Raw genomic sequence first — 25322 nt, forward strand, 5'->3', positions numbered from 1 at the left:
AAAGTGAGACTCATATGGGACCGTTCTCTTTGTTGTCCCCATGTGAGAACTGTTGATGATAGAATGCAGAACACCAAGGAGACGTCTTTGTCAACAGCACTGATGTTCCTCACTGTAATTCTTTGCTTTGAAACCAATCTGCAATTCTCCTGACACCAGTTTTCAATTTATGATCCCAGGTGGGTTGTTCTCTGAGGAAGGCCAGTCTATATATGCAGCAGCTGAAATAACTAGTTGGGGCTAGTTAATGAAACTGAGAATGTCATGGGCTGGTTAATATTCATACATTTGAAAGTGAGCATCTCTGTTTAACCCGAGGGCTATATTTCATTAGATTTATGCACTGTAATGCAATACCTGAACGCTGAGTGAAACTGGTATTGTTTTGTTAAATACTTGCAGTTTTCATTTACGATTCAGATGAAAATCTGCCCATCTTTGGCATATGCAAACCTGTTCTCTTAGCTACTAAGATTTTTCTTATTGTGGTCACTGTGTCTTAATGCAGTAACGTAGATGATTCACTTGGATATTAGAATAAGACTTTTTTTTTCCTCCTCCACAAGAGCTAATACGGCTCTTTGTCAAAAGTCTTAGGCATTTGTAACAACTAAAGTCATGATTGGAACAGGGTTCGCAAACATATATTTCTGTCTGTGGCATCCAGGATGATGGGGGCAGCCCATGTGTCCAGGTAAGAAAAATTAGATTAGCGGAGGATGGAACACATATTGCAGGTTAAGGTAAGTGAGGAATGTAGTCCTTGTTATTTTGTTAGACAGAGACATATTGAATGTCTTTGTAAGCAAGAAGAGTCCAGAAGGGTGGATCTCAGATTTGGACTGCAATGGAATCAAGTGTGGATCCTATTAAAAAACACTAATGTCTAGGTGGCCAACTTCGGGTCGGCGGCAAGATGGCGGCTTAGGAGGACGCTGGGCTCACCGCACGTCCTGCTGATCACTTAGATTCCATCTACATCTGCCTAAATAACCCAGAAAACCGCCAGAGGATTAGCAGAACGGAGTCGCCGGAGCCAAACGCAGACGAGAGGCCCACGGAAGAGGGTAGGAAGGGCGGTGAGGCGGTGCGCGCTCCACGGACTGGCGGGAGGGAGCCGGGGCGGAGGGGCGGCTCGCCGGCCAAGCACAGCCACCGAGTCTGGCTTGCAAAAGCGGAGGGGCCTGACGGACTGTGTTCCCACAACAAGCGCGACTTAGCGTCTGGGAGGTCATAAGTTAACAGCTCTGCTCGGAAAGCGGGAAGGCTGGAGGACAAAGGGAGGGAGAGCTGCTGAGCCCCCTGACAACAGAGCTCAGTTTGGTGGGGAACAAAGGCGCTCGCCAGCGCCATCTCCCCCGCCCATCCCCCAGCCGAAATCCCAAAGAGAACCTGTTCCTGCCGGGGAACTTGCTCGCTCCGCGCAAACACCCAACTCTGCGCTTCGGCGGAGCCAAACCTCCGGCAGCGGATCTGACTCCCTCCCGCTGCCACAGGGCCCCTCCTGAAGTGGATCACCTAAGGAGAAGCGATCTAAGCCTGCCCCTCCTGCCCCCGAGCACCTTGCCTACCCACCCCAGCTAATACGCCAGATCCCCAGCATCACAAGCCTGGCACGGTGCAAGTAGCCCAGACGAGCCACACCACCCCACAGTGAATCCCGCCCCTAGGAGAGGGGAAGAGAAGGCACACACCAGTCTTACCGTGGCCCCAGCGGTGGGCTGGGGACAGACATCAGGTCTGACTGCGGCCCCGCCCACCAACTCCAGTTACACACTACAGCACAGGGGAAGTGCCCTGCAGGTCCGCACCACTCCAGGGACTATCCAAAATGACCAAGCGGAAGAACTCCCCTCAGAAGAATCTCCAGGAAATAACAACAGCTAATGAGCTGATCAAAAAGGATTTAAATAATATAACAGAAGGTGAATTTAGAATAATAGTCATAAAATTAATCGCTGGGCTTGAAAACAGTATACAGGACAGCAGAGAATCTCTTGCTACAGAGATCAAGGGACTAAGGAACAGTCACGAGGAGCTGAAAAACGCTTTAAACGAAATGCATAACAAAATGGAAACCACCACAGCTCGGCTTGAAGAGGCAGAGGAGAGAATAGGTGAACTAGAAGATAAAGTTATGGAAAAAGAGGAAGCTGAGAAAAAGAGAGATAAAAAAATCCAGGAGTATGAGGGGAAAATTAGAGAATTAAGTGATACACTAAAAAGAAATAATATACGCATAATTGGTATCCCAGAGGAGGAAGAGAGAGGGAAAGGTGCTGAAGGGGTACTTGAAGAAATCATAGCTGAGAACTTCCCTGAACTGGGGAAGGAAAAAGGCATTGAAATCCAAGAGGCACAGAGAACTCCCTTCAGACGTAACTTGAATCGATCTTCTGCACGACATATCATAGTGAAACTGGCAAAATACAAGGATAAAGAGAAAATTCTGAAAGCAGCAAGGGGTAAACGTGCCCTCACATATAAAGGGAGACCTATAAGACTCGTGACTGATCTCTCTTTTGAAACTTGGCAGGCCAGAAAGAATTGGCACGAGATTTTCAGGGTGCTAGACAGAAAAAATATGCAGCCGAGAATCCTTTATCCAGCAAGTCTGTCATTTAGAATAGAAGGAGAGATAAAGGTCTTCCCAAACAAACAAAAACTGAAGGAATTTGTCACCACTAAACCAGCCCTACAAGAGATCCTAAGGGGGACCCTGTGAGACAAAGTCCCAGAGACATCACTATAAGCATAAAACATACAGACATCACAATGACTCTAAACCCGTATCTTTCTATAATAACACTGAATGTAAATGGATTAAATGCGCCAACCAAAAGACATAGGGTATCAGAATGGATAAAAAAACAAGACCCATCTATTTGCTGTCTACAAGAGACTCATTTTAGACCTGAGGACACCTTTAGATTGAGAGTGAGGGGATGGAGAACTATTTATCATGCGACTGGAAGCCAAAAGAAAGCTGGAGTAGCCATACTTATATCAGACAAACTAGACTTTAAATTAAAGGCTGTAACAAGAGATGAAGAAGGACATTATATAATAGTTACAGGGTCTATCCATCAGGAAGAGCTAACAATTATAAATGTCTATGCACCGAATACCGGAGCCCCCAAATATATAAAACAATTACTCATAAACATAAGCAACCTTATTGATAAGAATGTGGTAATTGCAGGGGACTTTAATACACCACTTACAGAAATGGATAGATCATCTAGACACACGGTCAATAAAGAAACAAGGGCCCTGAATGAGACATTGGATCAGATGGACTTGACAGATATATTTAGAACTCTGCATCCCAAAGCAACAGAATATACTTTCTTCTCGAGTGCACATGGAACATTCTCCAAGATAGATCATATACTGGGTCACAAAACAGCCCTTCATAAGTTTACAAGAATTGAAATTATACCATGCTTACTTTCAGACCACAATGCTATGAAGCTTGAAATCAACCACAGAAAAAAGTCTGGAAAACCTCCAAAAGCATGGAGGTTAAAGAACACCCTACTAACGAATGAGTGGGTCAACCAGGCAATTAGAGAAGAAATTAAAAAATATATGGAAACAAATGAAAATGGAAATACAACAATCCAAACGCTTTGGGACGCAGCAAAGGCAGTCCTGAGAGGAAAATACATTGCAATCCAGGCCTATCTCAAGAAACAAGAAAAATCCCAAATACAAAATCTAACAGCACACCTAAAGGAACTAGAAGCAGAACAGCAAAGGCAGCCTAAGCCCAGCAGAAGAAGAGAAATAATAAAGATCAGGGCAGAAATAAACAATATAGAAACTAAAAAAACTGTAGAGCAGATCAACGAAACCAAGAGTTGGTTTTTTGAAAAAATAAACAAAATTGACAAACCTCTAGCCAGGCTTCTCAAAAAGAAAAGGGAGATGACCCAAATAGATAAAATCATGAATGAAAATGGAATTATTACAACCAATCCCTCAGAGATACAAACAATTATCAGGGAATACTATGAAAAATTATATGCCAACAAACTGGAAAACCTGGAAGAAATGGACAAATTCCTGAACACCCACACGCTTCCAAAACTCAATCAGGAGGAAATAGAAAGCTTGAACAGACCCATAACCAGCGAAGAAATTGAATCGGTTATCAAAAATCTCCCAACAAATAAGAGTCCAGGACCAGATGGCTTCCCAGGGGAGTTCTACCAGACGTTTAAAGCAGAGATAATACCTATCCTTCTCAAGCTATTCCAAGAAATAGAAAGGGAAGGAAAACTTCCAGACTCATTCTATGAAGCCAGTATTACTTTGATTCCTAAACCAGACAGAGACCCAGTAAAAAAAGAGAACTACAGGCCAATATCCCTGATGAATATGGATGCAAAAATTCTCAATAAGGTACTAGCAAATCGAATTCAACGGCATATAAAAAGAATTATTCACCATGATCAAGTGGGATTCATTCCTGGGATGCAGGGCTGGTTCAACATTCGCAAATCAATCAACGTGATACATCACATTAACAAAAAAAAAGAGAAGAACCATATGATCCTGTCAATCGATGCAGAAAAGGCCTTCGACAAAATCCAGCACCCTTTCTTAATAAAAACCCTTGAGAAAGTCGGGATAGAAGGAACATACTTAAAGATCATAAAAGCCATTTATGAAAAGCCCACAGCTAACATCATCCTCAACGGGGAAAAACTGAGAGCTTTTTCCCTGAGATCAGGAACACGACAAGGATGCCCACTCTCACCGCTGCTGTTTAACATAGTGCTGGAACTTCTAGCATCAGCAATCAGACAACAAAAGGAAATCAAAGGCATCAAAATTGGCAAAGATGAAGTCAAGCTTTCGCTTTTTGCAGATGACATGATATTATACATGGAAAATCCGATAGACTCCACCAAAAGTCTACTAGAACTGATACAGGAATTCAGCAAAGTTGCAGGATACAAAATCAATGTACAGAAATCAGTTGCATTCTTATACACTAACAATGAAGCAACAGAAAGACAAATAAAGAAACTGATCCCATTCACAATTGCACCAAGAAGCATAAAATACCTAGGAATAAATCTAACCAAAGATGTAAAGGATCTGTATGCTGAAAATTATAGAAAGCTTATGAAGGAAATTGAAGAAGATTTAAAGAAATGGAAAGACATTCCCTGCTCATGGATTGGAAAAATAAATATTGTCAAAATGTCAATACTACCCAAAGCTATCTACACATTCAATGCAATCCCAATCAAAATTGCACCAGCATTCTTCTCGAAACTAGAACAAGCAATCCTAAAATTCATATGGAACCACCAAAGGCCCCGAATAGCCAAAGGAATTTTGAAGAAGAAGACCAAAGCAGGAGGCATCACAATCCCAGACTTTAGCCTCTACTACAAAGCTGTCATCATCAAGACAGCATGGTATTGGCACCAAAACAGACACATAGACCAATGGAATAGACTAGAAACCCCAGAACTAGACCCACAAACGTATGGCCAACTCATCTTTGACAAAGCAGGAAAGAACATCCAATGGAAAAAAGACAGCCTCTTTAACAAATGGTGCTGGGAGAACTGGACAGCAACTTGCAGAAGGTTGAAACTAGACCACTTTCTCACACCATTCACAAAAATAAACTCAAAATGGATAAAGGACCTAAATGTGAGACAGGAAACCATCAAAACCTTAGAGGAAAAAGCAGGAAAAGACCTCTCTGACCTCAGCCGTAGCAATCTCTTACTGGACACATCCCCAAAGGCAAGGGAATTAAAAGCAAAAGTGAATTACTGGGACCTTATGAAGATAAAAAGCTTCTGCACAGCCAAGGAAACAACCAACAAAACTAAAAGGCAACCAACGGAATGGGAAAAGATATTCGCAAATGACATATCGGACAAAGGGCTAGTATCCAAAATCTATAAAGAGCTCACCAAACTCCACACCCGAAAAACAAATAACCCAGTGAAGAAATGGGCAGAAAACATGAATAGACACTTCTCTAAAGAAGACATCCGGATGGCCAACAGGCACATGAAAAGATGTTCAGCGTCGCTCCTTATCAGGGAAATACAAATCAAAACCACACTCAGGTATCACCTCACGCCAGTCAGAGTGGCCAAAATGAACAAATCCGGAGACTATAGATGCTGGAGAGGATGTGGAGAAACGGGAACCCTCTTGCACTGTTGGTGGGAATGCAAATTGGTGCAGCCGCTCTGGAAAGCAGTGTGGAGGTTCCTCAGAAAATTAAAAATAGACCTACCCTATGACCCAGCAATAGCACTGCTAGGAATTTATCCAAGGGATACAGGAGCACTGATGCATAGGGCCACGTGTACCCCAAAGTTCATAGCAGCACTCTCAACAATAGCCAAATTATGGAAAGAGCCTAAATGTCCATCAACTGATGAATGGATAAAGAAATTGTGGTTTATATACACAATGGAATATTACGTGGCAATGAGAAAAAATGAAATATGGCCTTTCGTAGCAACGTGGATGGAACTGGAGAGTGTGATGCTAAGTGAAATAAGCCATACAGAGAAAGACAGATACCATATGGTTTCACTCTTATGTGGATCCTGAGAAACTTCACAGGAACCCATGGGGGAGGGGAAGGAAAAAAAAAAAAAAGAGGTTAGAATGGGAGAGAGCCAAAGCATAAGAGACTGTTAAAAACTGAGAACAAACTGAGGGTTGATGGGGGGTGGGAGGGAGGAGAGGGTGGGTGATGGGTATTGAGGAGGGCACCTTTTGGGATGAGCACTGGGTGTTGTATGGAAACCAATTTGTCAATAAATTTCATAAAAAAAAAAAATAAAAAAATAAAAAATAAAAAAATAAATAAAATATTTTTTGAAAAAAAAAAAAAAAACAAAAAAAAAACACTAATGTCTAAAGTCTTCCAAGCCCCTAGGCCTACTAAGTTAGAATACATGGAAGTACATCTCATGTATCTGTACCAGAAGTAAGATGGTGCAGACAATAAGACCCTTCAGGAAACATTGAGTAGTTCTGGGGGTGAACTGGCAATAGTTTTTGCCTGTGTCTACTATGTTTAATAGCCACTCTCAGGTTTATTATTTCACCTTTCTTGTTGAAGACTGGAAAGATTAAAGAGTCCTTCAAGTGAATCCTGTCACTTTTTGAGCTAAAGAAAGATGTGGGGGAGTTAAAGAATGGGTGACAAAACTGTCATTCCCAGAGATTCTGTGCACACACATATATTTACAAGGCTCTATTACAAAATACACTTTTCTTTTTTTTTTTAATTTTTTTTTTCAACATTTATTTATTTTTGGGACAGAGAGAGACAGAGCATGAACGGGGGAGGGGCAGAGAGAGAGGGAGACACAGAATCGGAAACAGGCTCCAAGCTCTGAGCCATCAGCCCAGAGCCTGACTCGGGGCTCGAACTCACTGACCACGAGATCGTGACCTGGCTGAAGTCGGACGCTTAACCAACTGCGCCACCCAGGCGCCCCACAAAATACACTTTTCAAACACTGACTACGTACAATCCCACAAACATTTTGATAATCCAAATTACACATTAGTTCATTTCAGATTAGGCAGAGTACTACAATTTTAAAATCAGTTTATCAGTTCATGAGGCACTTGGGTGACTCAGTCAGTTGACCGTAGGACCCTTGACTTCGTCTCAGGTCATGATCTCCCAGTTTGTGAGATTGAGCTCCACATCAAGGCACCACACTGACAACATGGAACCTGCTTGGGATTCTCTCTCTCCCTCTGTCTCTGCCGCTCCCCTGCTCGTGCGGGGCACATACACTCTCTCTTGCTCTCTCATTCTCTCAAATAATACACGTTAAAAAAAAATAATAAAAATCACTTTATCAGTTCACCTTTGTTTACCCTAAGGTTTCCAGTATTTATTTGTAATGATCTTTTTTCTACATATCTTCAGCACAGTTTGGAAAATGACATCTTCGGTGGAATTTCTGTTCTATGAACTTGTTTTAAACATTTGACTGTTGATTTATTAATCTACCTTATATTTGTTAGTTTTTGAGTAAAATTGTCCAGTTGAAAATACTAAGGCAGGTGCCTCCGAGTTAAATGCACACAGGGTTCAAGAAAGTAATGAAAGATGTAAACTGAGGTGTCTGAAAGTCAATTCGTGGTGTCTATGGGGAAACGAAGAATTTCTTGTCTACAGGTACATAGTCTTTTTCTAACAACACCAATGCTTGCTCCTTCTTTCCTTCCTTCTTTCCTTCCTTCCTTCCTTCCTTCCTTCCTTCCTTCCTCCCTCCCTCCCTCCCTCCCTTCCTCCTTTCTCTTTCTTATGTATATATCTGTTAGTCTATCTACTCATCTACCTGTCTTGAGAAAGAGAGAATTTACTAACACAATTCAGGCCATGGGCCTTCATTTTCAAACCCTATTTTAAATCAATCTTGTCATCAAGGCTAAGAATTCCAATATGTTTTTCTTGATGGCATTCAACTGCCTGTTTATTAATAATTTTGATGAAAGAAGATGAAAAATATTGTAAATAATGGATAAGCCATAAAGATCTATCCTAACTACATTACATGACAAAATGATTTTTATATTTTATGTTTACTTAATGTAGTAATACTGATATATGCTGATATATCCAAAATGTCTACTTCCCTATGGGAAAACAGAACAAGCAAGGTAAAGAAAACTTTCAAAACCTGAGGCTATGAGACTATGTACTCAAACCCCATAATTAAAATATGCTCATTGGATCCCCATAGACAGTAAGTGTAACAAACTCAAATAAGATGTCCCTAGAACTTATGCAGATCTAAAGAAAGATCGGCTTCAATTTCTTCCCTTGTTTAAATATTTAAATATCAGGTCTTACACAAATAGAAAGTAGAAGCTGACCCAAGAGTCAGAGGGAGCTGGTGACTTCCGATACCTTGAGGTCATGGGGCAAGGAAACAGTAGGCACTTGATAGGAAGTGAGAAAAAAAATAAATAAATAGAAATAAATACATTTGTCAACTGTGTAATTGGGTGTGGGGGGAGGGGAGTTGGGGAGGAAATAAAAGCCAGCAGCTGTGGCAAGTCTTCCTACATGGGGAAAATAGGATCTGGGAGGTAAGGTGTCACAAAAATAATTAGAAGACAAAAGCCGTCTTCTGTGCAGTGGAGCATCTCCAGCCCTTTCTGGTCCAGTGGAAGCAAGAGAAGTCAATATACCCACACTCCATTTGTTTTCAGCTTTTTTTGGTGTTTTTATTTTGAAAATGTAATTCCATTAGCATGTTCCTTTGAAAAATCAATAGGACAGTTGAGAAGAAACTTCACTTCCAAGAAATGTGCCCATTCCAGCATTTACATTCTTGGGTCTTTAAGTGTCACATCTCAGAGGACAAGGTTTAACCAGTTTAGCCTATACTGCATTGTTCAGTGGGGAACACAACATGCTGAAAGGAAGCTCTTAAAAAAATGGTAACAATTTGGTCAAAGCCCTTGTAAAATTTTTAAAGACTTTTTTTTAAAGAGTAATTTTAGGTTGACAACAAAATTAAGAGGATGGTACAGAAATTACTCACATAATTCTGACCGCCATACAGGCAGTCTCCCCTATTAACATACCCTACAATGGTACTTTTATTTCTTAACCAAGGATGACTTACATTGACACATCAAGATCACCCAAAGTCCATAGTTTACATTACCATTTACTCTTGGCTTTGTTTATTCTACGAGTTTAAACAAATGTATAATGGCATGTATCCATCACTATAACACCATGCAGAGTATTTTCACAGCCCTAAACATTTTCTGTGCCCCACCTAGTCATCTCTCCCCCAACTTCAACTCCTGGCAACCACTGATCTTTCTACAGTTTCTACTGTTTCCACAACTTTGCCTTTCCAAGAATATTAAGAGTTGGAATTACACAATATGTAGCCTTTCCAACTGGCTTCTTCCACCTAGTAATATGCATTTAAATTTCCTCTATGTCTTTTCACAGTTCTTTAGCTTTATAAGAAATTGCCAAACTCTCTTCAGAAACAGCCGGACCATTTTGCATTCCCACCAGCAAAGAATGAGAATTCTTGTTGCTCCACATCCTCATAAGCATTTGGTATTGTCAGTGTTCCAGATTTTGGCCATACTGATGGGCATGTAGTAATATCTTGTTGTTTTGACTTGCATTTCCCTGATAACATATGATGTGGACCATGTTGTCATGTGCTTTTTGAGCATCTGTAATGTTGGTGAGGTGTCTGTTCAGGACTTTGGCCCATCTTGTAATCAAGTTGTTTTCTTATTGTTGAGGTTTAAAGTTTCTTATTATATTTTGGATAATAGTCTTTTATCAGATGTATCCTTCACTCAAAGGTGTTAATTAGCTTATCTATATTTCTTTCATGGATCATGACTTTGTTGTTGTATCTAAAACATCATTACCATATCCAAAGCCACCTCTGTTTTCTCCTATGTTATCTTCCAGTTTTATAGTTCTGCATTTCACAGTTAGACTTGTGATCCATTTTGAGTTAATTTTTGTGAAGGGTATAATGTCTGTATCTGAAATCAATATTTTCATTGTGAATGTCCAGTTGTTCCATTACCATTTGTTGAAAAGATTATTTTTTCTCTTATTGTAGTGTGTTTCCTCCTTTGTCAAAGATTAGTTAACTATATTTATCTGGTTCTATTTCTAGGCACTCTATCCAGTTCCACTGATCTATTTGTCTAGTTTACACTAATACAACACTGTCTTGATTCCTGTAGCTTTATAGTAATAGTCTTGAAGTCAGGTACTATCAATCTTCCGAATCTGTTTTTCTCCTTCAATATTCTGTGGGCCAGTCTGGGTCTTTTCCTTCTTCATACAAACTTCAGAATCAGTTTGCCAATATCCACAAAATAGCTTTCTGGGATATTGATTGGGATTGCATTGATTAATTTGGGAAAAACTGACATCTTGACTATAGTGAGTCTTCTTATCCATGAACATGGAATATTTCTCCATTTTAGTTCTTTTATTTCATTCATCAGAGTTTTGTAATTTTCCTCATATAGATCAAGTTAGATTTATACCTAAATATTTCATTTTGGGGGTTGCTAATGTAATGGTATTACATTTTTAGTTTCAAATTCCACTTGTTAATTGGTGGTGTATAGGAAATGATTGACTTTTGTACATTAATCTTGTATCCTGAAATCTTGCTATAATTGCTTATTACTTTCAGGAGGTATTTTGTTGTTGTTGTTGATTCTTTAATATTTTCTACATAAATAATGATGTCATCTGTGAACAACGAGAATTTATTTTTTCTATCTCAATATACTTACCTTTTAGTTCCTTAACTTGTCTTATCACATTGGCTAGATCTTCCAGTATGATGTTGAAAAAAAGTGGTGAGAGGGAAGAATTCTATAGTCCTAAGATTAGGTCAAGTCTTTTAGTGAGTTTATGCTTCTGGTCTGTGCACATCACAAATGTTTCTCGGGTTTTTTCTGACCCCCCCAAAACCCCGACCCTAAGGTGGGACAGGACAGCTCGAGTTTGGTATGTCCTTTTTCCCATGTGGAAGACTAAACTGACTTGTTGGTTATCTCTCTTCCCTCAGGTCAGTCTCATAAAAGAATCCAGCAGGTTAAGTTCTGATTAACTAGTTTCACCTCAAGGTAGATCTTGTTAAGAACAGAGTGCTCTGGTGTATTTCAAAATGGTTCTCTTTCCGAAAGAGATGAGTAGGCTTTCTTTGATATTTACTGTGGAAATCTGATCAAGCTCCTGGGGATAAATCTCACACTATTGTGGCAGCATCCCTATGATTGGGTTCCTCTAGAATATTTTTAATGTTTCTTATTTATTTATTTTGAGAAAGAGAACGAGTGAGGGAGGGGCAGAGAGAGAAGAAAGAGAGAATCCCAAGCAGGCTCCAACCCATCACAGAGCCTGATGCGCGGCTTGATCTCACAACCATGAAATAATGACCTGAGCCAAAATTAAGATTTGAATGCTCAACCAATTGAGCCCCCAGGCCCCACCCCAACCCTAGAATTTTTAACTCAGTTGTCCACAATGAGTCTGCAGCAATTTCTAAATTATAGTTCAGGTTTCCCTACCCAATGCTTATTTTTGTAGTGGTTCATATTTGCGACTCTCTATATGCACCTGCTTATCTCTCCGATTTGAAGGCAGAAGTCTGCCCTATGTTCTCCCCTCTTTGTGGATTGAAAAAGAGTTGATTTTTCAGTCTACTCAGCTTTTTACTTGTTGTTAGCATAACATGTCAACTTACAAGCTCTTTATATATGGAACCAGAGTCTCAAGCCCATCTGATTTCTTTTTAAATCAAGCACATATTGATAATAGACTCTTTGCAACATGACAAATTATTCTGGATGGGGAGAAGCATCTTGAGTCCTGTAGAGGCATTCACACATAAAATAATTAGGGTTGTAAAAAGATACGCAAAATGTTATGTAGAATTGACACTGAGCTACAGTTACATATGTGACACCACTGGTGTTTGAATTAAAATGATGATATATAAATAAGAATGATCACAATGTTTTGGTTATACCTGATACAGTTTAAGGTAATAAAGTGGGTATAATTGTGTCCACGGTCCCATATTGCATGTATATCCAAAGTTCCCCTCCTTATTTTCTTTTTGTATTACTTCTCCTTGGAAATTTTGAAAGCCAAAATATCTGACATCTGGGTTATTTTAATGTCTGACAACTAAGTCATGAGATACAACAGAATAAATCATCAAATGTTTTATAACATTAGATTAACTGATTATAAGGGAAGCTCTTCTGATCATTATATATTATTTAGTCTGTCCTCAATGCATCTCTTTAGCACACAAAGGGAGGCTATTTGTTTAAATTGGGTAAATTACATGGATAGAGTAGACAGGTAATATAAATTGCCAATTTGAGATATCTCTATAATGTCCAAGAAGTTAAATTACTCCAGTGCTGTCTGTGCACAAGAATAGGTCTCTAGATCCAAAGTCCCAGTGTCTTATTCCATTTGGGTTGCTGTGATAAGGTACCACAGACTGGGTAACTTAACAAAAATTTATTTCTCACAGGTATGGAGGCTGGAAGTCCAAGATCAGGATGCCAGTATGGTTGGCTTCTGTTGAGAGCCCTCTTCTGGGCTGTAGACTTCTCCTTTTGTCCTGTCATGATAGAAGCAAGCAAGCTAGCTTTCTGGCATCTTCTTATAGGGGCACTAATCCTACTCATGACTGCTCCATCCTCATGACCTAATTAGTTGCCAAAGGCCCATCCTCTAAGTCTCATTACATTAAAGGTTAGGGATTTCAACATGAATTTTGGTGGGAAACAGATATACAGTCCATTAACACCCACATATCCTAGGAAAAGCTATGTGAATAGCATAGCCATGCTTATATTGAAAAGCTAATTGTATTTGTTTTGGGGTCTTCAGAGGTTCTTTTCAATAAAGTTTGTGCTTTTATCATAGGATTAAACATTTTTTCTTCCTTTTGTTTCTAGCACACTAGGCTCTGGAACACTCCCATGAACTTTGAAGCACAGGATACACAGATAATAAAAGTAAGAAATCAGCTTTTAGGTCTTATATCACTTATTTCTACCACAGTGAGAATTAAAACTATTGATTTATTTTCTGAGTTAACGCAAATTGTGATTATTGAAAATATTTGATTGAAAAATGTCCCTGAAAATAGAGATTTCACACATCAAAGAACAAGCAGAAGTGATAATTTTAATAATGCAGAAATATAAAGAAATTGTTGTGCTTTGTGAATTAGAAACAAGTATATATTACAATTTCATGTTAGGTCTCTCTTGGGTATAATCTGTAAGGGAGATCTGTAAATCCTTTGTCCAATAGCAGCCTGATTTTCATTTTACTTTTCCCTTTCTCTTTTTCCTTTTGTTAATGAACTCTTTGAAAAGGAAACAATGGGAAAGGAAAAGATAAAAGAAACTGCAGCTCCATCAATTTTCTCATTGCGTCTCATTAGCTAAGAGACCAGTGTTAGTACCTTTGTGATTTTTGTAGTATTGACTTTAGGCTATTTTCAATTTGTGAAAATAAATTACTTCCTCCATTTCTCTTTGTTTCTTCTGAATAAAAGAATCCTATGGACCCAAGTATGGTAATGGGTTAACAATATTTAAGATACCTTTTACTGATACACATAATAATGTTAGAGATTGGAATAACAGGGTTAAACCACTTTGAAATCTGTCAGTTTTGCTATTTGTACTTTGTCTTATATTTTTAGTTACATACATGTGCAGAATTGCTTTATCTTCATAGAGATTCACTTCCTTTGTTTTTTTTTTCATTCCCTTTAACTTTAGATAATAACCTTCATTATTTGTAATAGTTTTAACTTGAACTATATTTTAACTGATATTCATATAAATAACCAGCTTTTTTTTTTTTGGCTAGGACTATATCTAGTATTACTTATCTTATACCTTCACTCTCTGTTCTTCTGATATGTCAAGTTCTAAATGTGTATCTTTATTAACATCATATAGTCAGATTTTTTTGTTTCTAATCTGACAATTATTATATTTTAATGACCAGCTAAAAATATTTATTGCACTTACTGATATGTAGGCATATCTTGGAGATATTGTGGGTTCCATTCTAGGCCACCACAATAAAGCAAATATCACAAATGAAGCAAGTCAAGTGAACTTTTTGTTTTCCCAGTGCATATGAAAGTTATGTTTACACCATACTGTAGTCTTATGTGTGCAATAGCATTCTGTCTAAAAAAATAGTGTGTATATCTTAATTTAAAAATGTTTCATTGCTAAAAAATGCAAACCATCACTTGAGCTTTCCGCAAGTCATAACCTTCTTGCTGGAGGAGGATCTTGCCCTCATGATGTTGATGGCTGCGGACTGATGAAGGTAGTGGCTGCTGAAGGTTGGGTGGCTGTGGTAATTTGTTAAAACAACACAACAGTAACTTTTGCTTCGTCAATTGACCCTTCCTTTCACAAATGATTTCTCTGTAGCATACAATGCTCCTTGATAGCATTTTACCCACAGAATTTCCTTCAAAACTGTAATCAATCCTCTCAAAACCTGAAGCTGCTTTACGAGCTAACTTTATGTAATGTTCTAAATCCTTTGTTGTCATTTCAACATTCTTCACAGCATATTCACCAGGAGTAGATTCCATCTTAAGAAACGACTTTCTTTACTCATCCAAAAGAAGCATCCCCTCATCCATTAAGTTTTATTGCAAGATTGCAGCAATTCAGTTGCATCTTCAGGCTCCACTTCTTATTCTAGTTTTCTTGCTATTTCTACCACATCTGCAGTTACTTCCTCCACTGAAGTCTTGAACTTCAAAGTCAAGTGAAGTTGGTGAACCCTTCATGGTGAACCCTTCAAAGTCATCCATGAGGGCTGGAATCAGCTTCTTCCAGAGTCCTGTTAATGTTGATATTTTGATATTTTGACCTCTTCCTGTGAATCACTAATGCCCTTCATAACATCTAGAATGCTTTCCAGAAGGTATTCAATTGATTTTGCCCAGATCCATCAGAGGAATTATTATCTATAGCAGCTACAGCCTTACAAAATGTACTTCTTAAATAATAAGACTTAAAAGTAACAAAAAAATACTCCTTGGTCCATGAGCTGAAGAACGGATGTTGTGTTAACAGACATGAAGACAACATTAATACCATTGTACATCTCCATCAGAGCTACTGGATGACTGGTTGCATAGTAAATAAGCAGTAATATTTTGAAAGGTGTCTTTTTTTCTGAGTAGTAAGTCCCAACAGTGGGCTTAAAATATTCAGTAAACCATGTGTAACAGATGTGCTGTCATCTAGACTTTGTTGTTCCATTTATAGAGCACAAACAGAGTAAATTTAGCATAATTCTTAAAGGCCATAGGATTTTCAGAAGGGTGAATGATCTTCAACTTAAAGTCATCAGCTGCATTAACCCCTAAAAAGAGAGTCACCCTGCCTTTGGAAACTTTAAAACCAGGCACTAACTTATCCCTACCTATAAAAGTCCTAGATGGCATCTCCTTCTAACATAAGGCTGTTTCGTCTGCACGAAGACCTGCTGTCCACTGAAGTCGTCTCCATTAAGGATCTTAGCTTGATCTCCTGGATGACCTGTTGCATCTTCTACATCAGCACTTGCTGCCTCACCTTGCATTTGGATGTTATGGAGATGACTTCCTTCCTTAAACTTCATGTACCAACCCCTTCTAGTTTCATACGTTTCTTCTGCAACTTCATCACCTTTCACTGTCTTTATAAAATTGAAGACAGTTAGGGCCTTGGCTTAAAGGAATGCTATGATCAATCTGATCTTCTCATTAGACCATTAAAACTTTCTCTGTATCAGCAATAAGTCTGTTCTGCTTTCTTATCATTTGTGTGTCCACTGGTATAGAATTTTTCCAAAAACTTTTCCTCTGCATTCGTAACTTGGCTGTCTGGTTCAGGAGGCCTAGCTTTTGGTCTATCTCAGCTTTTGACATTCCTTCCTCACTAAGCTTAATCATTGCTAGCTTTTATTTAAAGTAAGAGATATGTGGGTTTTCCCTTCACTTGAAAACTCAGTGGCCACTGTAGGGTTATTAAGTGGCCTAATTTCAAGACGTTGTGTCTCAGGGTACAGGGAGGCCCAAAAGAGGAAGAGAGATGGGTATACGGCTGGCTGGTGGAGCAGTCAGAACACACATAACATTTGTTTTAAGTTCACCATCTTCTATAAGCATGATTCATGGTGCCCCCAAATAATTACAATAGTAACATCAAACATCACTAATCATAGATCACCATAATATATATAATACATAGATCACCATAATATATATAATTATAATATATATAATACTAATACTAATGAATAATACTAATACTAATAATACTAATACTAATGAAAAAGTTTGAAATATTGCAATAATTATCAAAATGTGACAAAGAGACACAAAAATGAATAAATGCTATTGGAAAAATGGTGTTGATGAACTTGCTCAACACAGCGTTAGACAAATCTTCAATTTATAAGAAAACTCAGTATGTAAAAAGCGTAATAAAGTGAAGCACAATAAATTGAAGTATGCCTGTATTTGGATTTGTTCAAACTGGCTTAATTTGAATCCCCTTATTTCAATTATTTATTTGCTTCTTTATTCTCTTTTGTCTTTAATTTATCACATATTTGCTATTTTATTTTTACTTTCCAGCAATATATAATTTTACATTCTGTTTCTTTTATTTTAATGGTTGTCCTTACGTTTTTAGAACATATACTTTCCTTAAGAATGTTGAAAGCTACGTGCAATTATTCCACTTTATTGAAATAAAGCTCTACATTTGCTGACCTGAAAAACATTCCTGACAAACCTTCTTCATTGCTGTCTTTTACTATAAAAATGTTAAAGGTAAATTGTGCACTCATTAAGCAGTTCCTGGATTTAGCCACCATTAATCAGGTTTCCTGTTTTAGCAGAAATCATTTCTAAGTAGTTCATGACCTTTCTTCCATATCACATGATCCATATGTCAAGTATTAAAAATTCTATCTTGAGAGACTTCTGTAAGATGGTAGCATTGGAATATCCTGAACTCACCTCCTCCCATGAACATAATGACCATATCAACAGGAACATATGAAATATGGATCATTTCCCCCTGATAAAGGTCTGAAAATGAGATGAACTTATTTTCCACAACAAAAAAGACCACATCTAGATGGGTAGGAGGGACAGAGACACAGTCTCTTCCAAAACCCCACCTCTGGCATGGTGACACACACTAGGGAGGGATCTCACCCAACTGGCACTTCTTCCCAAAGAAAGAAGGGTTTGTGCCCCATATCAGACACCCCAACCTCTGGGATCTGCACTGGAAGGACAAGCCCCCCAAATATCTGGCTTGTAAAACCAATGGGGCTGATGTCCAAGCAACTAAAAGTATAATAGGAAGCTGAGGTTTCCCTTTTAAAGGGCTCACCTATAGTCTCATTTGTCCCAAGACTCAATGAGAAAATAGCAGTTTGAAAACCACTTAGACTATATGCGAGAAGGGTTAATTTCCTAATCTAAAAGCATGTGCGAGAGGGGTGAGGTACAGTTGAAACTCTCCCCAGCAATAGAGGCACTGGAAGATGTTAGTTTTAAACCCCCTACCTACTCTGCTAGCACGGGAAGGTGAGCTGAGACATGGGACCCTCATGCCACTTGTTAAGACAGGTAGGAACAGACCATCATGGCACTATCTCATTTTCTTGCTGAAGCCAAAGAATGATGGCAGTTGCAGTACTCCACCGCCCACCCCAGCCCTGCCGTCATGTCCAGGGCAATCTAGCACAATTGTGGCAATCTCCTGCTTCCTAGCTAAATTCAATGAGCAAGGGGGGCTGCAACACTCTTGCTCCTTGGCTGGGGCTGGTGAGTCGAGGCACTGTCATGATCCCAGCCTAAAGCCAGTGTATGCACATAAACAAAGCACTTTCCTGCTGCTTTCCTGAAGCCCCTGGTAGGACACAGTCCAGACATGTTCCTGCTGCCTTTCTGAAGCCAGCAATGTTTCCTTGCACCCTACACTCTCCACCTGCCCAGCTAAAGTCAAAAGGCATATGCAAGCCACACAAAGGATATCCTGTGATCACATGGCCCTGGTGGCCAAGGGAGCTGATGCTCCTGAGCTCCACAGGAATGTAAGAGTTGGTAGGGCAGTTCATAGCAGGCAAGCACCCTTGGGGCAATCAACAGACTACAGACAAAGGCAACTCCAGTTTTCTGTGAGACAGGCCTAGCTTCTTAGCCTGGAGCTTCAGCCTGAGGGGCCTGCATCAGGTTTCCCACACATCTCGAGACTAAGGAGGTAGGCCCCAAGAATGGGGACACCATCTTTGTACCCTGCTACGGTTTGACAAGACCTCCCAGACTTGTCTGGAACCCTGAGTTTGCAACTATTGCTCAGAAGATACCTCCAGATCTCCTGTTCAGGAGGCCAGCAGGTATGACAATTGTGGCCTCACCAGACTGTATATAGTTGCATACTCTGAAAGCTGCCACCTGAGAGTAAGGATTCCAATTAGCCTGAATCTAGGTACTAAATGAGATTCCTCCCCTTGTAACACTGACAGGACCTGGCATTGCCTCAATCAAGGTATCAAGAATAAATCAACTAATTCAGACAATCACAAATATTTGAGAAAAAACAAAAGTTAAGGTGAATGAGAAGTTTCATCATCTATGCAGGAACCACCGCCCCCCCCCCCCTCACACACACACTTTAAGACTGAGGTAAGTAGCTGTTTGCCTCATGCATAGAAATAAACAGAGTCAAGGAAAATGAGGAAACAGGAAAATATGCGGCAAACAAACGACAAGATAAAACATCAGAAAAAGACCTTAATGATACAGAGATAAGTAATCTACCTGATAAGAATTAAAAATAATGGTCGTAAAGACACTCACCAAACTCAGAATGAACACAGTGAGAACTTTAACAAAGAAAACATAAGAAAGTACCAAAGAGAAGTCACAGGGCTGATGAATATAGTAACTAAATGGGAAAATTCACTAGGGTGGTTCAATAGCAAACTGGATAAAGCAAATGGATCAGCAAGCTAGAAAACAAAACAATGGGACTCACTTAGAACAAAAAAAGAAAAAAACAATCTTAAAAAATGCAAATAACTAAAGCGGCCAATAGCATATTATAGGGTCCTCAGAAGGAGAAGAGAGAAAGGGATAGAAAACTTATCTGAAGAAATAATGGCTGAAAATATCCCTAACCAAGGGATAGAACAGACATCCAGGTCCAAGAAGCCCAGAGAGTGCCAAAGAAGATGAATTAAAGGAGATCCACAGCAAAACACAGTATGATTAAAGTGTCAAAATTTAAAGATGAAGAGAGAATCTTAACAGCAGAAAGAGAAAAAACAAATTGTTAAGTACAAAGGAAATCCCATAAGGCTATCAACAGACTTCTCAGCAGAAACTTTGCAGACTAGAATGGAGTGGCATGACATATTTAAAGCATAGAAAAGAAAAAGAACTTTCAAAAAAGAATATTCTACCCAGCAAGGTTATCATTCAGAATTAAAGGAGAGATAGAGTTTTCCAGACAACCAAAGTTAAACAAGTTCATTACTGCTAAACCAGTCTTACAAGAAATGTTAAAGGGACTTTTTAAGCTGAATAGAAATGGCATTAAGTAATACCAAGAAAACATATGAAAGTAAAAATATTACTGGAAAATGTAAATATATAGTAAATGTAGTAGATTAATCACTTATAAAGTTACCATGAAAGTTAAAAATAAAAGTAGTAAAATTAATGAAAACTATAGTAATTAAAGGAAACATAAATAAAAAAATGTAAAAATTATATCAAACACATAAAACAGTGGGGGGGGGAGAAAGAGTAAAACTGTAGCTTTATAATGTGTTAAAATTTAAGTCGCTATCAAGTTAACATAGACTGTTATATACATAGAATAATATATGTGAACCTCCCCATAACCACAAAACAAAAACTCACTGCAAAACACAAAAAGACCATGAGAAAGAAATCTAAACATAACACTAAAGGAATTCATCGAATCACAAGACAAGAGAGAAAGAAGAAAGGAATAGAGAAGGACTATAAAAACAGCCAGAAAACAATAAGCAAAATGACAACAAACACATATCTATCAATAATTATTTAAATGTAAATAGAGTACCTTCTTTAATCAAAAGGCATAGAGTGACTGAAAGGATAAAAAAACACACACACATATGCATGGAAGACAGACAGACACACATACACAATATACATATACATATACACAAATACACACACTGCTACAAGAGATACTCTTCAGAAGGAGGACACACACAGACTGAAAGTGAAAGAATGGAAACAGACACACCATGCAAATGAAAACAAAATGAAAGCTGCTGTTGCTATACTCATATGAGACAAAATAGACTTTAAAACAAAGAATATAGTAAAAGACAAGAGGAATAGTACATAATAATAAATGGGGCAGTCCTGTAAGAATATATAACATTCATGATTATATATGCACCCAACAAAGGACACCAAAATATATAAGGAAAATATTAACAGACTTAAAAAATTGATAGCAATACAGCAATATTAGGGAAATTTAATATCCCACTTGCATCAGTGAATAAATCATTCAAACAGAAAATCAATAGGGAAACATTGGCCTTAAATGACATATTAGACCAGATGGAGATAATAGATATATAGAGAGCCTTCCATCCAAAGCAGCAGAATATACATTCTTTTCAAATGCATATGTAATATTATCCAGGATAGATCACGTGTTAGGGTACAGAACAAGTCTCAATAAATTCAAAAACACTGAAATCATACCAAGTATCTTTTTTGTCCACTAAGGTATGAAATTAGAAATCGATTACAAAAAGACAGGAAAGACTATAAATACATGGAGATTAAACAACATGTTACTGAAGAACTATTGGGTCATAAAAGAAATCAAAGGAGAAATTAAAAAAATACCTGGAGACAAATAAAAACAGAAATACTACACATCCCAAATCTATGGGATGCTGCAAAATTATTCTAAGTGGGAAGTTCATAGCAATAAGGACTGCCTCAAGAAACAAGAAAAATCTCAAATAAACAATTTTACTTGTACATCTAAAAGAATTAGAAAAAGAACAAATGAAGCCCAAAGTTAAGAGGAAGGAAATAATAAAGACCAGAGATGAAATAAAGACTGAAAAACCAATAGAAAAGTTCAATGAAATTAAGAGCTGATCTTAGGAAAAGATCAGCTCAAAACAGACAAACTTTTAGCTAGACTCACCAAATAAAAAAGAAGGCTCAAATAAATGCAATCAGAAATGAAAGAGGAGAGGTTACAACTGACACAACAAAAAGAGAAAGGATCATAAGAGACTTCTATGAACAATTATATGTCAACAAACTGGACAATCTGGAAGAAATGGTTAGCAGAATTTCAACATATGTGAAGCAAACACTGACAGAAAGTAGAAATTTACAATTCCAATGGTAGAAAATTTTTCAAAATAAGAAATTTTAACATTGCTGTCTCAGCAATTGTTAGAAGAATTAGACCTTGATACGTGTCAATAAAGACACAAAATAGCTGAAAAACATTATCTGCTCTTTTAGGTAATTGTGTCTCAAACAAAACAAAACAAAACAAAACAAAACAAAACAAAACAAAAAAACTGATATCATACAGAGAATATCCTCTGAGCACAATGGAATTAATGAAGAAATCATGTATAATATGCTGTGTAAGAAACCAACTACAGTATTTAAAAAACTGATCAATGAAGTTTGAAAAAAAATGTGTCAGAAAAGAAATCACAAGGAAACTGGAACATATTTCAAATAAAATGAAATATGTGGAAATTTGTGAGATGCAGCCAAAGCAGTACTTGGAGAAAAATATATAGCCTTAAATATTTATGGAAAGGAAGAAAGGTATAAAGCCAATGACTTAAGATTTCACTTCTAAATGCTAGAAAAAGGACAAAGTAAACCTAAAATACAAAGGAAGAAATAAAAATAACGGCTTAAGTGAGTAACACTTAAAACAAATATACAACAAGAAGTTTAACAAAACAATGAGCTAGGAAATTGAAGTAATTCTGAATTAAAAATAAAAACCAGCACTGTCAGGAACAGTAGAGGATGTTTACTGTAGATGCTACATGTATTTAAAGGATATTATTTTATATTTAAAAAAAATTCAGTACCCACTCAGGATAAAAGTATTCAACAACCTAGGTATAGGGGTATAGAAGAGAATTTCCTCAGTCTGAGCCATGGAATTTGGAAAAAACAAACAAACCTACAACTAACTACAACTGAATTCATACTTAATGGTGAAATATTGAACAATTTTTCCCCTAAAATAAAAAATAAAATAAAACAATTAGTAAGGCTTCTTACTAACACTTCTGTTCAGTATTGTGCCGGAGGGTCTTGATGTTGAAATAATGCAAAATAAAGAAACAAAGTTACAAGGAGTAGGCAATGTTACAGATAACATTATTATCTACTGCTGTGTGCAGACTCTTATTTATGATAGGTATGTTGCTGTCTGTCAAGAAATTTTTAAACTTAAGCTCATCTTCAATGAGGATTCAGGATTTCCTGGGTTTTGAATCTGTCTCTGCATGTGTTTTCATTTTCTTATGTCAGGGACGCTAGATTATCCCCCGCTAAGACTTGATTTATATTATTTCCTGTTTTAGGACAAAGGTTCAAAGTCTTGACATTTTAAGGGACAGATAAAACCAGGCAGCAACAAGCTTTCTTATGGTCCTCTACAGAAATGAACACATTTTTCTTTCTCATGCATTCTTTAGAGGCCTCAGTTCTAAATGACTCTGCTGGATCTAAAGCTTTGACTTATGTCACTGTATCAAGTCTTTAAATGTCCCAACCGCATCTCAGGTCACTAAAACTATTATCTCTAGCTCTTACTGGCTTTGATTTTGGCATCTGAACATTTCTTGTTGTTGAGGTATTTTTCCCTCCCATAGCATCCTAGCAATGCATGTTAATTTTTGGTTTTGTTACTGTAATTAATAAGCATTTTAGATGTTTATAGAGAGAATTTTCAAGTTATTTTTGCATGCCATCTTGCAAGAGCCAGAAATATTTTTGTTATAATAAAACATACTTTTAATATTCTTATTTTTAATAACACATGGAAAATGGCCACAATATATTTAGTTGAAAATAAGAATAAAATTGTTTTATAGTATTCTATATATATGTAGTATAGTCATATAGTATGGTAACAAAAGCAAAAGTGATCATTTTTATTGCTTTATCCAAGCATTATATAGTGAGTATATTCTACATTTACAATTGGATAAAGAAAAGTTATTGAAACTTAAGAAAAAAAACTAGGACAAATGCAATGAGTATGTTGGAAAAATACAAACAGCTCTCTTAATACCTTGCACACAGAGTTATTCTGTGAAACATCAAGTGAAGAAGATTCTTTGTGAAATTCTAGGATACATTTGAAAATTATCTCAAAAAGTTCATGCCACTGAGATGTCCAATGCCAGAAATCGTGGGTTCACTTGCTTTCTACTGTGAAAGCAGTAGTGAAACACTGAACCTGGCAATTCACACCTCGGTGAATATCGACACTTGCCAACTCTAGTGAAATGAACAAGTAAACTAAGAATTAAAAGCCTAAGTTATTATTCACTTTTGTCAAAACATTACAACCACATGCCCTACATAGGAGCGTCACTACTAGCAATAAGTGGCTTTTGCCTTTTTCATTATCTTTCACCTTCTCAAGTGCCAAACAATGACTAAGCCCCACAGACTTGGCTTTGATGCAGTGAAATTTGAGGTCACTCAGGAAAGGATTAACTTGACATTAAGTTACATCTAACTGATCACAAGATGGATTTAGTGAGTGATGAGGAGTTACGGAGAATACATGTACATTAAAGTAGGTGACAGGAAATTGAAAATATTACTGTAACTTATTAACTATTGATTTTCACAGATTTCTTGATATGGCCTGACACAAACAAATGGTAAAGGCAAAGAAACTTGATGAAGATAAGAATGGGGACATGGTGGCCACGGTAAAGAACTACAGCTTTGGACTCAGGTGTTATAATTACCTGTCTAGGGAAGAAAGCAAAAGCCACAAAATGACTAGAGACAGGAGGTATGGGCAAGATGGATGAGAACATAAAATTAATTTTCAGAGTGTGGTTCAATGTTATAGAGTTTTTAAAAATAAGTCACTGTATTTCTTTCTTTCATTTCTTTCTTCCATCTATAGTTGAAGTAGAATATCTCCAATATCTAATATTTTACAAGGTCTTACCATGGAAAGAACATCATAATTAGCATAAACTGAACAAATTCTATCTTTATAAAGACTGCGACTATATATGACTATGATTATAAAGTCCTTTTGGCTTATATTCCATCAGTAACTAGAGATAGCTGATTATTCTATTACTTTTGAAATTCATTTCCTTTAATTCCCTTAAATTATACCATGCTTGCCTCTGTATTCTACTGTGGCAGTGTCTTTGTAACTAGTCTTTCATCTGTATCTCCCTATCAGGTTATCTTTGAGTACGGCAGTCATGCTGACATTCTCAGGACATCCGTGTACAACATAGCAGCTCCTAATTCACCTAAAATCCTGTGAATTGTCATTTCCATTTCTTTGTTCTTGCTGTTCCCTCCACGAAGACATCTCTTTTCTCTATTTCCATCCATTAATTTATGTTCTTGTCCTTTAGGACCAAACACAAATGT

The 25322-nt window shown here is 37.6% G+C and overlaps 1 long non-coding RNA gene across 1 annotated transcript; it reads left to right on the forward strand.

Moving 5' to 3' along the window:
* Positions 1–99: 99 nt before the first annotated feature.
* Positions 100–24720, forward strand: LOC125149695 (uncharacterized). Its single transcript, XR_007146013.1, has 3 exons — positions 100–179; positions 13516–13575; positions 24550–24720. It is a non-coding gene; the product is annotated as an uncharacterized LOC125149695 (long non-coding RNA).
* The last annotated feature ends 602 nt before the right edge of the window (positions 24721–25322 follow it).

This window comes from Prionailurus viverrinus, chromosome D3, assembly GCF_022837055.1.
Source record: "Prionailurus viverrinus isolate Anna chromosome D3, UM_Priviv_1.0, whole genome shotgun sequence".
In the NCBI taxonomy this organism is placed as follows: Eukaryota; Metazoa; Chordata; class Mammalia; order Carnivora; family Felidae; genus Prionailurus; species Prionailurus viverrinus.